At 43.1% G+C, this 15877-nt stretch overlaps 1 protein-coding gene across 3 annotated transcripts in view; it reads left to right on the forward strand.

The window, feature by feature from the left end:
- LOC138747903 (ankyrin repeat and fibronectin type-III domain-containing protein 1-like) overlaps positions 1-15877 on the forward strand; it is a 171967-nt gene that overhangs the window by 88124 nt on the left and 67966 nt on the right. For all 3 annotated transcript variants that reach the window (XM_069907529.1, XM_069907528.1, XM_069907530.1), the window contains one exon: positions 9490-9633. The gene's annotated coding sequence lies outside the window, so the exon portion shown is untranslated. The remainder of the gene's footprint in view (positions 1-9489; positions 9634-15877) is intronic.

The following is a 15877-nucleotide window of genomic DNA, read 5'->3' on the forward strand; positions in this document are numbered from 1 at the left end:
ATTAAGTTGTTGTCATCTGATTATATAAGTACAACCTGACGAAACAGTGTTCTCCAGTCCTTGGTGCAAACACATCACACATACAGACAAATAATACATATACAGGTCAAGTATTTCATCCACACAAATAAATATTGCTTTGTACAATATTAGGCACTAATATTAGTATCGGATGGTTAGTGTGAGCAGTTCCTTTGGTCATTCAGCATTCTCACTATCTGTGGAAAGAAGCTGTTCCTCAGCCTGGTGAGGAACATCTTCCCCGATGGGAGCAGCTGAAAGATGCTGCATGCAGGCTGGAAGGGGTCCTCAGTTATTTTGCAAACCCTCTTCAGACAATGATCCCAATAGCTCACATCACTTGGGGCGAAAGGGGGGTGCACAGGGAGATTCCAATGATCCTCTCTGCCACCCTTCTGGTCCTGTGGATTGACCTCCGATCCATTTCTCTGCAGCAACCAAACCACACTGTGATGCTGGCCAGGATGATCTCAACAGAGCTCCTATAGAAGGTTGACATGATGGTGGCCAGTAGCCTTGCCCACTTTAGTCTTTTCAGGAAGTGCAGTCACTGTTTTGCCTTCTTGACAAATGAGGAGATGTTGAGGGTCCACAATAGATCACTAGTTAAGTGAACTCCAAGGAACATGGTGTTCTCCACTCTCTTCACTACAGAGTTGTTGATGTGTAGTGCAGGGTGGTCATTCCTGGTCCTCCTAAAGTCCACGATCATCTCCTTCGTCTTGTCCATGTTGAGACTCAGGTTGTCATTGTCGTACCATTTCACAAGATTTTTCACCTCTTCTCTGTGTGCAACTTGATGTTGCTGATGAGGCCCACGACTGTTGTGTCATCTGCAAACTTGAAGACACTGTTGGAGCTGGATCTGGGGCTGTAGTTGTGAGTTAGTAGCGTGAACAGGAGTGGGCTGAGCACACAGCCCTGAGTGCAAGATGGTAGCATTCATTGTCTTATTTGAAATGAGAAAGCTGTTCACAGATCATTTAGCTGGCCTTCTTCATGTATCCCATGTGGAAGGGACGACATGTGTTTCGGACACTGAGATTAGATTCTACCTGATTTTCTTCAGACGATGAGGCAGCCGGTGGTGCTGCTGACACAGAGTTTCCGTGACCCAGGTTAGTATGCTCTCCCCCTGGCTGTATGGGCTTCCCCTCACCAGTCCAGTTTCCTCGTATTTCCCAAACATGCACTGTTCTCACTGACCATTCTAAGTTAGCAGGTAAGTAGTAAAAGAATCATAAGGGAACTTTTTGGGAAAATGAGAACAAATAAGCCACTGGTATACAGGAACAATAAAGAGGGGATTGTGACTACGCATTTGCTGAGAGTCGGAGAGAATCCATTAGGTCAACTAGCCTCATTATAGGTCACAGTAAATACGTAAGATAGAGATGGAAGGAATAGACTTCTCCATGCATTCTTTTTTTTAAATTTTTTAATTTTTCACACTATGAACCATACTGTCCAAAATACACACAAACATTTCCCTCTTGAATATACAGTGTCATTTTCTCCCCTTTCCCCCCTCCCTTCCCTCCCTTCCCTCTCTCCTTCACCCCCCCCCCCCACCCACTCAACGTTCAACCTATATGATACATTAAACCCATTAAACAATGTCATCACACAATGAAAATAAACAAGAAATTTGTGTCATCTACTTTTACATACTGGGTCAGTTCATTTTGTCTTCTTCTCCTTCTGTCATTTTAGGTGGTGGAGGTCCGCAGTAGGACTTCTCTGTTAAGTTCCATGTACAGTTCCCAAATTTGTTCGAATACTATGATGTTATTTCTTAAATTATATGTTATTTTTTCCAATGGAATACATCTATTCATTTCTATGTACCATTGCTGTACTCTCAGGCTATCTTCTAATTTCCAGGTTGACATAATACATTTTTTTGCTACAGCTAAGGCTATCATCATAAATCTTTTTTGTGCTCCATCCAAATCGAGTCCAAGTTCTTTACTTCTTATATTACTTAGGAGAAAGATCTCTGGATTTTTTGGTATGTTGCTTTTTGTGATTTTATTTAATACCTGATTTAGATCTTCCCAAAACTTTTCCACTTTCTCACATGCCCAAATTGCATGTACTGTTGTTCCCGTTTCCTTCTTCCAGCGAAAACATCTGTCTGATACTGTTGGGTCCCATTTATTTAACTTTTGGGGCGTGGTGTATAGCCTGTGTAACCAATTATATTGTATCATGTGTAACCTCGTGTTTATTGTATTTAAATAAGGTGAACATGGGTGATGGTAGAGGGTTCAAAGGAAGTTCATAGGGATGATTCCAGGAATGAAAGGGTTATATGAGCAGCATTTGACAGCTATTGGCTGGTACTTCTTGGAATTTAGGAGAATGAAGGGGGGGATCTCATTGAAACATTTTGAATGATGAAAGGCGTGCACAAAGTAGAAGTAGAAAAGTTGTTTCCCATGGTCGAAGAGCTAGGACAAGAGAGGACAACTTCAAGATTGAAGGGCTTCTGCTTAGAACTGAAATGCGTAGGAATTTCTTCAGCCCTAGGGTGGTAAATCTGTGAATTTCTTGCCACAGGCATTGGGAAGGCCAGGTCATTGGGTGTATTTAAGACAGAGATTGATGGGTTCTTAATTCCCCAGGGCACCAAAGATTATTGGGAGAAGGCTGGGCATTGGGGTTCAGTGGGAGAATGGATCAGACTTGGTGGGGCAGACTTGATTGGCTGATTAGCCTATTTCTGCTCGTATGTCTAATGGTCTTAGATATCAGGACACATTCTCCTTCATATTGAAACAGTAAAAACAAATTCTGACTGCAGGGGGCTAGGAGGTGAAAAGAACACAGAGTAATTCATAAAGCCTGGTATTGTACTGAGAATACATTTCCATCCCTGTCTCTGGTTTCACTTTCTGTTGCATTAGGGGGAATGGTGAGTCAGACCCAGAAAGGCTTTATGTAGGAGACAAGTACACTATTGTCATGGGCAACTGCTGTGATCTCCTAGCATTATTATGGTCGAGGATATTGCTGAACACATTAATTTATTTTAATGATACGATGCAGAGAATAGGTTGTCACAGGCATGTCGGTGGCCCAGTGGTAACCTGCTTTCCAGCCATGGTCCAATATTTATGCTCCACACAGGCTAGTTTTCACACTTCTTCATGTCACCCTGTCAGAACATTCTTCCATCACAAACTTCCCCCAAATCCTCTGAAATACATCATTGTTATTTGCCCGAATTACCTCAAGTCATAACAAATTACACATTCTCATCACATTTTTCCTCAATTTCTTGTTGGATTTATTAGTGACTATCTTGTACCTACCCATATCATTGCTTCCTCCATAACTGGATTTTCTCAAATCCTTCCATTATTTTATAAACCTCTCTTTCCTTGAGAATAGAACCAATCCCAATAAGTCTCTTTGACAGTTATAGTTTTACATTTCTGGACATGCCCTTGTGAATGTCTGGGACTTCTGTACATTTTTAAGGCTATAAGACATAAGGAGCAGAAATAGGCCATTCAGCCCTTCAAGTCTGTCCTACCATTTAATACTGAGCAGATCCATTCTCCCACTCAACCCCACTGCCTGGCCTTCTCCCCATAATCTTTGATGCCTTAACTACTCAAGTACCTCTCCCACTCAAACCCAATGACCTGGCCTCCACAACTGCCTGCGGCAACAAATTCCACAGATTTAATACCCTCTGGCTGAAAAAAATTCCTCCGCATTTCTGTTCAATCCTGAAGTTGTGCCCTCTTGTCCTAGATTTTCCACCATTGGAGATAATCTTTCTGCATCCACAAGAAGATCAAAACTCAGAACGATATTCACAGATTGACAACCATCAGTGTTGGGAGATTATGGATATTATCTGTTGGTTGCAATACCATTGTGTGTGTTAACTTACTAACCAATCTTGAAGAAACAAATGGAGACATGGGAGACAGTAGACGATGTAATCTAGATCAAGAAACAAACTGCTGGATGAATTCAGGAGATCGAGCAACATCTGTGGAGGGAAAGGAATCATCATCATTTTATGCTAAAGCAGGTTCTCAACCAAAATGTCAGCAATCCATTTCCCACCTCAGATGCCACTCAGCCTGCTGAATTCCTCCAGCGGTTTGCATTTTGCTTCAAGAAGCAAATTCTTTGGCAGCACCCACAAACTTTTGAAGGAGTCTGAGGAGATTTGGTATGTCATCAAGATACTCCATCAAATTTCTACAGGTGCAGCATGGAAAGTATACTGACTTAGTTGCATCAAGTGCCCAGGAATGCAGAAGGAAGCAAATGTAGCCAGATCCATCACAGGCTGTGACCTCCCATCCATTGAATACATCTACGAAGCACTGCCTCAAGAAGCCAGCCTATCATAAAGGACCCCCATCATCCTCTCTCGCTGCTACCTTCAGAAGCCTGAAGACCAGCAGGTCCAGTTTCAGGAACAACTTATAGACTCTTGAACTTTCCGTGACATTAATCAGGAACTGCTCTGACACCACAAAAGAACTAAATGCACTTTTGCAAGTCACTTTTTTTTTGCACTAGGATTATGTGAATATTTATTATTTATCCATCTTATGCATTTATTGTGTTTTATAATTCAATTACATGAACTATTATGGGTTGTTTTTTTACTCCTACCTGTTAGTTGCAGCAAGTAAGAATGTTGATGCATACGTACACTGTACAATGTGTATGACAATAACTCATTATCTTGTTTCTGTTCTATCCTGGACACGTCCTAACTTCATTGTCCTGAAAGATCTGATAGAAATTGTATCTTAACTGCTCGTGCTCCTTATACAGAAATGCAGTTGTTGGTTGGGAGTGAACCATATGAGAAATGTCTGAATCTTCAAGTACATTCTGTTGGTGAGTCAGTTGCTAGCAAACTTGGATAACCCCAAACTTTGCTTTGGTAATATCCACAGTGAACCAAGGTCCATATCACTTCACAATGAAGAAGGTCAATGATGAGTCATGGAAGAACCATCAGCAGGAAAGTGGTAATTGCATATTATCACAAAATCAAACAAGTTTGAATGTGCATACTGCCAAAGAATTTGCTTCTTGAAGCAAAATGCAAACCGCTGGAGGAATTCAGCAGGCTGAGCGGCATCTGAGGTGGGAAATGGATTGCTGACATTTTGGTTGAGAACCTGCTTTAGCATAAAACATTGACAATTCCTTTCCCTCCACAGATGCTGCTTGACCTCCTGAATTCCTCCAGCAGTTTGTTTCTTGCTCTAAATTACCTCGTCTATCATCTCCCATGTCTCCGTTTGTTTCTTGGAGGTGTTGGTGTGCCTTCTCAGTTGCCTTGTTGTGTTCACTCTCAGAAAGATCTTCTGAAATATGGACTACTAGGTACTTGAAGGTTCTGACCCTCTCCACCTCCACCCCATCAATGAGGACAGGCGAGTTGTCTCTTGGCATTCTCTTCCTCAAATCAACATTCAGCTCCTTGGTCTTGGTAATGTTGAGAGCAAGATTGGGTTGTTCTGGCACCACCCAATCAGGTTCTCAATCTCCATCCTGAATTGTGATTCATCTTTCCAGTCATTCAGCCAACAGCGGTGTGTGTATGAAACTGGTTCGACAGGTCCCAAGAGCAATGAATCTGAACACGGGCTAGTTGAAGATTAGTTTTTATTTGCATGCGTGGGTGAGTCACTGTAGAGCTCGTCGAAAGAATCAAAGACTTGTTGATCCAAACCAAGGCTTTTATTAGCAAAAGACAGGAGCTCTTCACAGATGGCCGACCAGTCCGGAATGATCCGACCTGGCTAGGGACACAACCCTTTAAGGCCCAGACAGTAAGCGTGGCTAAGCTCTCAACCAATCGCTGTAAGCACAGTCTAGATACTGTAACTATATACACTATATACATTGGTGATAGATCTGTACTATCACAGACACAACAGCACAAAAGATACACAAATGCAAACACTCGCTGGGTTAAACGACACATTCACAACCACTGCAGATAGAAATGTGTAACATTACATTCCCATCATCCCTTGATATCGCTGGCAGGCACATCACTTAATTAAACTAGTGACAGTGATTTCTAGGCACACAATACTACAGTTCCCATCCTTTTGTCTGAGCCCACCTTACCAACAACTCTCCATGGTTCCCAACCTGGAGTGGACCTAAGGTTTGTCCCAGAAGAGACAGATGGCTCACACATGCTGGGCTTTATTCAGTAGTACCATCAGCTGGAGCGTCTGGCCCAGCTGTCGAGGCAATTAAAGGGGTCAATAATCGGGTGTGCACTAACCTGTGGGCAGGGCTTGACCTTGATTAGCAGATGAGGTGACTTCCGATCAGGTTCAAGATGACCCTCCGCAATCCACACTACATAATGTCACCAACAAATTTGTAGATTGAGTTGGATCTGAACTTGCCTGCGCAGTCATGGGTATATAGGGAATGGACGGGCATGAACCACACAGACTTGGGTTGGTCCTGTGTACAGACAACAAAGGTGAAAAGTTTTCTTCCTTGAATATGAAGAGTCCAACAGATTACAATTCTCCAAATATAGCCTGATTACCTCAGTCCTGAAGAGGTAAGTGATAGATTTCCACCTACTCAACTCTCAGCCTCACGTCTCTCAGAAAATCTCACAGAATCAGGAGAATTACCAAACCAGATGGCGGGGCTGCTGGAACTGCTGTAGCGGCAGCACTATCGCTGGTGTGGACCAATGGAGAAAAGAGAGCAGAGGCACAGCGCCTCTGTGGAGTTCAACCGCCCAGTCCAACTGCCGTCAGCTCCATACAGGATTTAAATGGCCTGTAAATGGAGCTGACGGTGGTTTTATTTAAAAATACTTCAACAACGGGGTCTGCAACCAAGAAGATGGTGCCTATAATTGACAGCAGCTTTGAGGAGTTGCATACTCTAGGGAATCAGAGGACTGGCGTAGGCACCATAAAACGGGGAGACCACCCCCTGTTTGAGAAGAAGAAGCAGAGGAAATGACCCATGGGACAGTGACCATGGCGGCGGACCAGTGAGGGGTACTGCAGTTGAAGAAACACACAGGCAGCGAGCGAGGCAAGAAACTAAAACGGGCTGCTGTCGACTGTGGTCAAGGGATTCACACCAGGTAGCAGACTATTGGAGGCTGGCTCAAGACTGGCTGGCGAGGTACCAGGTATCAGAACTGGGATGCAAGAGGGTGCCGAGGGCGCTGAAGGTTTCCTGATTGTATTGGAGGTCCGTATCTGGAGCTTGGGGTGTCGATGGTTTGGACTGGACTCTGTGTGGCTGTGGGGCTGCAGCAGGGTAGAGGAAAATCCATGGACACTTGGGGATTCTCTTTTGCTTCTCTTTCTCTGACTGTAAGAGGCACTTAAGGCAATTTCTGCCAATGGTGAATCTGCCTGCTTTAGGGCAGATGAAAACAAATTCCATGTAATATTGCACTGCCTTTATTACATGACAGTAAATTGAATCTTCAATCTCGAAGAATGCAAGGTGAAATAGGTTAAATGGCAGAATGGATTGACAAGGTGGGACCGAGTAACTGGTTATTTTTTGGAAATTATTGTAGTCATTGCATAGGAAAGTAAAAATTGATTGAACAGAAGTTGTTAAGTTTCTGGATTTCCACAGTTTGCTAGACTGAATTGGTAACGCATGAGAATGTGGTATTTCTATTAATAAGATAAACGACAGGCGTGTTTGAGGATGAATGTTTTAGCAATGCACCTGTTCGAGCAGAACTGCCGATGTTTATTCTCCTTCATTTAGGACACCCCCACAAATTTCTCTACATCCATCAAACTCCTCTAGGAGTTTAGACTGGGAGATCGCTTCACTGAGCACTTATGCTCTGTCCGCATCAGTGACAGAGAGCTCCCAGTGGCCAACCACTTCAATTCTGCACCCCACTCCCTCACTGACATGTACTATCCCACCGGATGACATTAACATCGACTTCTCCTGTCTCTGCTAGACCACTCCCCATTCTCCCTCCCTTCCCCACCCCTCTTTCTTCTTTCCTCCAGCTCTCCACTCCCTTCCCTCTCCAATCACAGAGCCATCCCTCTCCCCTATTTGCTGCTGTGCCCTCTCTCCCTTATCCACCTACTACCTCCTGTCTGTAGAACCGTGCTCCTCCCCTTCCCTTCCCCACCATTTTGTTAGGGTGCCTGTCTACATTTTGCTCATACCTTGATGAAGGGCTCCATAATGAATGCTGTTTGGCCTGCTGAGTTTCTCGAGCAAATGTGTTTTTACTTTTTTTCAAACTCCTTTTGGAATTCTTTTCTCAATTGTTTGTCAGTGTTAGCTTGATCCGGAATCAGCTTCTCTCTTGTTGTAAACAAATTTAATTTTTTTTTTTGTAATCCATTCCTTGGAAGTTCGTAGCCTCCCTAGCTTGTTCAAGAGGCAGTGAATAGAAATTTATTTAACCCCATCTGCAAGTTTCATATCGACGTGAAAGAGGCTGGGTCACATCAACACTTTCCATGTGAATCAGATGGTGTGCAGCCTCATCAGAGGGATGGGAGAGGTGGAGAGGGACAAAGAAAAGGCAGCAGCTGCCACCAGGTATGAGTGAGCACCAATCCAAGCTCTTCCATACTACCTAGACTCCTCCACCACACGTTACATCTGGCCATACATCACATCAGCTATTCTGTTTTAAGATCATCGGAAAGGCCATTGGCTACATCCCTGATTTATGTTGTTATTAATGAAAAAATTAATCCAAAATTAAGATAGAGGCAGGAAACAATGTTTGATAGGTTGCTTGTGGCTGGAAAGGTGACACCTGAGGGATTCGATGAGCTTCAGAATCAGAATTTATTGTCCTGAACGTGAGTCATGAAATTTGTTGATTTGCAACACCATTAACAGGTGCAAAATTGATATAAATTAATTTGAATCAAATTAGTAAATAAATTAGTGCAAAAAGAAGAGAAAAGTGAGGTACTGCCCATGGTTCATTGTCCATTCAAGAATCTGATGGCAGCGGGGAAGAAGTAATCTTTGTGCCGTTGGGTGCTCACCTTCAGCCTCTTGAACCTTTTTCCCAATAGCAGAGTGAAGAGGGCATGGCTTGGGTGGTGAGGATCCTTGAGGATAGTGGCTGCTTTCTTATGACACCAACCTTTATAGAAGTCTTCAATGGTGTGGAGACTGATGTCTGTGACGTCGCAGACCGAATTCACAACTCTGTGGAGTCATGGTACCTCCATACCAGACAGTTTTGCAACCAGTCAGAATGCTCCCCACAGTCCATCGGTAGAAATAATCAAATAGCAGAGCAACTTCAAGGGATCAGATAACTCTCGATCATCCCCATTTCAGGTTTCCAATATCTTTTAGTTAGATCATGGAACTTTTTAATCCAGCAAAGCCTTCTCATGCTGAGATTCCCTGGACATAACGCTGTTCTGACTGGAAATTTGAGTCTTTGTTCTTTCTGTTCCTTGTGTGCAGGAAACAATTGATAGCTTGCCTTGATGAAATTTGAACATGTGATCTATGGACCACCAGTCACAAGACAACAGACTACTTTAAATCTGGTTTATTACCTGTAAGGCGCTTTTCGATGTCCTGAAGACCTGAAGGTCACTGAAAAAGGTATTTGTTCCTTCTTCTAACCTCTTTAATGTGTCTATGTTTGTTGTGATTTACCAGAAAAAGTGCATCTGCAAACAAATCCTCAAAAAGCTCGGCTCCGTCCAGGACAAAGTATCATGGTTAATAATCCGGTGCTCGTAATAAATTGTATGTGATGTGGCGTACATGGATTTCAGCAAGTCATTGGATAATGTACCCCATGCAAGGCTAATTGAGAAAGTAAGAAGGCATGGGATCCAAGAGGACATTGCTTTGTGGATCTGGAACTGGCTTGCCCACCGAAGGCAAAGAATGATTGCAGACGGGTCATATTCTGCATGGAGGTTGGTGACCAATGGTGTGCCTCAGGGATCAGTTCTGGGACCCTTACTCTGTGATTTTTATAAATGACTTGGATGAGGAGATGGAGGGATGGGTTAGTAAGTTTGCCGATGACACAGAGGTTGAGGGTATTGTGGATAGTGTGGAGGGCTGTCAAAGGTTACAGCAGGATGCAACTGGGCTGAGAAGTGGCAAATGGAGTTCTACCCAGATACGTGTAAAGTGGTTCCATTTTGGTCGGTCAAATATGATGGCAGAATATAGTATTAATGGTAAGACTCTTGGCAGTGGGGAGGATCAGAGGGGTCTTGGGGTCCGAGCCCATAGGACACTCAAAGCAGCTGCCCAGGTTGATTCTGTAGTTAAGAAGGCATATGGTATATTGGCCTTCATTAATCGTGGAATTAAAAATTAAAAGGTTGCCCATCCCTGCTAGTCCTTCAATAGCCCAAGAGCCATGAGGCGATCTTTAGTATCTCAGTGATTAGCACTGAGAACAGTTAAACTTCTGAAGTCTTCTGCACCACATTTTACCTGTACTGGCCCACATATAATACCAGACTTCATCATCTGAGTCAGAATGTGTTGGTTCAAATCCCACTGCAGTAAGCTATGCTCAAGATTTCTGGATATTTGTTATGTCACCAAAGACACTTGCAAATTTCTACAGGTGTATCATTGAGAGCATTCTGACTGGTTGCATCACTGTCTGTTATGGAAGTGCTAATGCACAGGACAGGAAAATGCTGCAGAGAATTGTGAACTCGGCCATCACCATCACGGGCGTCAGTCTCACTCCAGCGAGGACATCTATAAGAAGCGGTAGAAAGCAGCCTCTATCCTCCAAGACCCTCACTACTCAGGCCATGCCCTCTTCACTTTGCTACCTTCAGGAAGGAGGTCAAATATGATGGCAGAATATAAGGAGCCTGAAGTCAAGTACCCAGTGTTACAAAAACAACTTCTTCCCCTCTGCCATCAGATTTCTGAACGAACAATGAACCACAGACACTACCTCACTTTTTTTTCTTTTTGCACTAATTATTTATTTTTAAATGTTGTTCTTACAGATCTGTAATTTATAGCAATTTTGCACTTTAATGCACCACACTGCTGCTACAAAACAACAAATTTTGTGACACACATTCATGACAATTAACCTGATTCTGATTCTGATATCGTTCCAGTGAAGTACTGAGGATGCTGTGCTGTCAGTACTGCCATCTTTGAGATGTTAAGGCAAGTCTCGTTTGTTTTCCTTGGAGAAATGCTTTCAATTGTTTAGACCCTTAAGCTCTGAAAATCCCATCTCTTTAAATCTTTTTGCCTTTCTTCCCTCCTTTGAGACTTTACTAAATGCTAGTCTCTGCTTCAAACTTTCAATCATCTGTACTTGGCTCAGCTTCACATTCTACTTGACAACATTCCTGTTGAACATCTTGAGAGATCAGAGTCAGAATTTATTGTCATGAACATGTGTCACGAAATTCATTGTTTTATAACAGCATTACCTATCTCGGCTGCACCATTTCATCGGATGCAAGGATCGACAACGAGATAGACAACAGACTCGCCAAGGCAAATAGCTCCTTTGGAAGACTACACAAAAGAGTCTGGAAAAATAGCCAACTGAAAAACCTCACAAAGATTAGCGTATACAGACCCGTTGTCATACCGACACTCCTGTTCGGCTCCAAATCATGGGTCCTCTACCGGCATCACCTACGGCTCCTAGAACGCTTTCACCAGCGTTGTCTCCGCTCCATCCTCAACATTCATTGGAGCGACTTCATCACCAACATCGAAGTACTCGAGATGGCAGAGGCCGACAGCATCGAATCCACGCTGCTGAAGATCCAACTGCGCTGGGTAGGTCACGTCTCCAGAATGGAGGACCATCACCTTCCCAAGATCGTGTTATATGGCAAGCTCTCCACTGGCCACCGAGACAGAGGTGCATCAAAGAAGAGGTACAAGGACTGTCTAAAGAAATCTCTTGGTGCCTGCCACATTGACCACCGCCAATGGGCTGATATCACCTCAAACCGTGCATCTTGGCGCCTCACAGTTCGGCAGGCAGCAACCTCCTTTGAAGAAGACCACAGAGCCCACCTCACTGACAAAAGACAAAGAGGAAAAACCCAACACCCAACCCCAACCAACCAATTTTCCCCTGCAACTGCTGCAGCCGTGCCTGCCTGTCCCGCATCAGACTGTCAGCCACAAATGAGCCTGCAGCTGATGTGGACATTACCCCTCCATTATTCTTCATCCGCGAAGCCAAGCCAAAGATTGTGCATTAGAGGTGCAAAATTGCTATAAATTACATTTCTGTAAATACGCTATTTAAAAAATGTAAATAAATTAATGCAAAAGAAGAGAAAAAAGTTAGGTCTGTGGTTGAAATAAAAACACAACGCTGGCGAAACTTAGCTGTTCAATAATGTACTTTATGTAGCAAAGATAAAGATACACATGAGATTGAGTCCTTCCTCAAGATATGAAAAAAGTGAGGTAGAGTCTGTGGTTCATTGTCCATTCTGAAATCTAATAGTGGAGGGGAAGAAGCTGTTTCTGTGCCGTTGGGTGTTCGTCTACAGGCTCATGACCCTCCTTTCTGATGGTAGCAGAGTGAAAAGGGCCTGGCCTGGGCGGTGGGGTTCCTTGAGGATAGAGGCTACTTTCTTGAGACACCACCTCTTGTGGATGTCCTCGGAGGCTGGCTTTAGTAAAAAGACTCTTTAGAGGTTATTGTTCTTTCCGTCGTCTAAGAGATCGTATATGCAACATTCTTGCCAGTACGTTTTGAGGAATTTTATGTAAATTAGCTGCTACAATCAAACATAATAACCATGACCACACTTCCAATTTACTTCATTGGTAGCAAATTTTCTTGGAAAGCTCGAGGTCATGAATTGTGCAGATCTCCTCTTCCTTCTTTTGTTCTTTCTTTCTGACAGTTTTAACTGCAGTAGTACAGATTTTTGTTCCATCTGTGAACAGTGTTCACTGCACCTATTATCCTTGCAAATCATACTTGTCTTTGCAGAAACGGAATAATAACAGCCATACAGCAAAGACAGAGGCCATCTGCCTATTGTATCAATGCTAACTCTTTGAAAGATTCCTCTGTCCTTTCCCCATAACCTTAACAATATTACTCATCAATAATTTATTTGCTATTGAATCTGTGTTACCTGTCCTTTTGGTCAATGTCAGCTGGAACATTAAAAATTGATGACATAAAACTAATTATCTCAAATCTGAGTCCTCAAGTTACTGATCAGCACCCCACTGTCCATCTCCTTCCAATCCCCAATGCTCTGATATGCTTCAACACCAGCCTTTCATCACAATTCATGTGAGTGCCACTGATCGATGGTCATTTAGGCAGGTTTCCGCATTCTGCTTGGGAACCGATGTGAATGAGGACCATTTGAAACAGGTGGGTACCACGCCCTGCCAAAGTGAGATTTTGAAGTGGTAATGATAGAGTGCTAGTGATAGTCCTGATCACTAGAGAGAGTCAGAGACAAGATGTTGCAGATAGGAGTAGATTCAAAATGGATGCCTCCATGAGGTCATGAGTAATGTAGCTAATAAAGTACAGTTGTTATAAAAGAACCCAAATTTCTTTATTACAATAAAATAAACATCACATGGTACCAGGAGTGGAAGAAACACCAAGAGTGGTGAGTGAGAATCAGTCGATTGCAGCAGAAAACATGGAGAGTGTAAATTGGACTGGAAAGGTTGACCACAAGTGGAGGTTGTTCAAACAACGATTTATGCTGTATCTGCAAGCCATTGGATTTGATAGCAAACCTGTTGCATGGAAGATTGCACTGCTACTTACCATGGCCAGACCTCAAGCACTAGACTTTTTCAACACATTTGTTTTTGCCAAGGCAGAAGACCAAGGCAAGTTCAACAAAGTTATCAAGATGTATGATGTTTCACTAGAGTAAAATGAAACATTCGAGAGGTACATGTTTCATGCGTGTGCACAGCTACAGGCAAAAAACATCAATACTTTCTTAACAGACTTAAACTAAAAGCAAGAACATGCAATTTTGGATCGCTGCAAGATTCAATGATCTGTGATCAAATTGTGTGTCAGAATTAGTGATAAGAAAGTGAGAGAGATGTTGCTGCAAGAGACAGAGCTTACCTTAGCTGGAGCTGTTTGGTGATGAAAGTTTGGTGATGGTGGAGAACCCAGTGAAAATGAAGGCATAGTCATAGCCACAGTGTCTGGACACACACAAACAAAAAAAACGAGATATAGAAAACAACAAAAAGGTGGAGAATATTCAGTTGTAAATTATGTGGCACTCATCATGCTCCAAAACAATGTCTGTAATAAGTGCAAAGGTCAGAATCATTACGCAATGTTTTTCCAAAGGTGAAGTGCCAGTTAATGAAGAAACAGAAAGCTGTGTAGTTAACCAGAAATCATGGCTTTTATTAGTAGAAACTTAGTAATACAATAATGAATGATAATGGGCACATACACAGTTATACCCAACGGGAGTATCATTAGTGGTAGAGATAATGCATGTCCAATGTCAGTAAAGCAGACTAAGCACAGTGAAAGACTGACAGCATGACACAGATTCATCACAGTCTCACCCTGGCAGAAATTGGGTTAATATTAAAAGAACAGCTTCTAAGGTAACAATAAAGTGAACAAACAATTCTACTGTAAGCATAGCATAAAACGGTCGAATAAATGGCATTGAGAATTTACTGACATAACAAAAACAAGGCTAGCAACTATCAGTGCAATCAGAATATAATGAGATGTTTATGAATAGTAGAGACTCTCGGATTGTTTTCGAATGTGAGAAGACCTCCTTATCGGAGCAGGTGGTGGTTTTGCAGGAATGACAACATTGGGAACTGGCGGTGTTGATACAGTTCCCTGGTCTGTAGTGTGAGATGGCAGGACTTCTGGACCCACTCCAGAATCACCTATGTGAGCCTGTGGGGCCTCAGTATGGCCATTTGAATGCTTACTAGGGGTCGCAGGCTGGGGTGGTGCGTCTAACCTCTCAGGATCACTCTGAGTGGGGGCATGTGGAAGGGGTGAGTCAGGCAGGGCTAGGTCTCTTAGGGGTACTGTGTCCATGCTCCTGTCTGGAAATATAATGTGGGCATAATTGGAATTAGTGTGCAGTAGTTGAACTGGCTGGACTAGAGGGTCCGTTTTGCACATCTGAGCGTATCTCTTCAGCAGCACGGTTCCAGGTTCAGATAGACAGGCTGGCCAGTCCATCACAGTCCTGATTTCCTAGGAAAAGTAAACATACAGTCATGAGGTGTTTGATTTGTTGCTGTACATAATAGGGACCGAATAGAATGTAGCACCTCAGGCAGCATGTCCTACCACTGAGTAACAGGGTATCCATGTGTCTTTAATGCAAGATTGACAGTCTTCCAGACTGTGGCATTAGCCCTTTCAACCTGCCCATTGCCCTGGGGGTTGTAGCTCGTGGTGCGGCTGGTAGCAATCCCCTTGCATAACAGAGCATGGCGCAGCTCTGCGCTCATGAATGCTGAGCCCCTGTCTGTACGAATGTAGCTAGAAAAACCAAAAATACTGAAGATTCTGTCAAGTGCCTTAATGATAGACGTCATCGAGACGTATAGCAAAGGGAAACCTTAAATATTCATCGATTACAGTAAGGAAAAACACATTTTTGTTGTTAGAAGGTAACGGCCCTTTAAAATCTAAACTGATCCTTTCAAAAGGTCAGGTCACTTTGATGAGCGTGGCCCCCAGAGTTTTAAACTACTGTGGTTTGCATTCCACGCAAACAGGGCAGCTTCTAGTCAGTTTTCTGACTTTTTCAAGTGAGTAAGGATGGTTGTTAGCCCTTATATAATGAAAGAATCTTGTGACCCCTGGGTGGCACAGTAC

This window comes from Narcine bancroftii, chromosome 13, assembly GCF_036971445.1.
Source record: "Narcine bancroftii isolate sNarBan1 chromosome 13, sNarBan1.hap1, whole genome shotgun sequence".
NCBI classification, from domain to species: Eukaryota; Metazoa; Chordata; class Chondrichthyes; order Torpediniformes; family Narcinidae; genus Narcine; species Narcine bancroftii.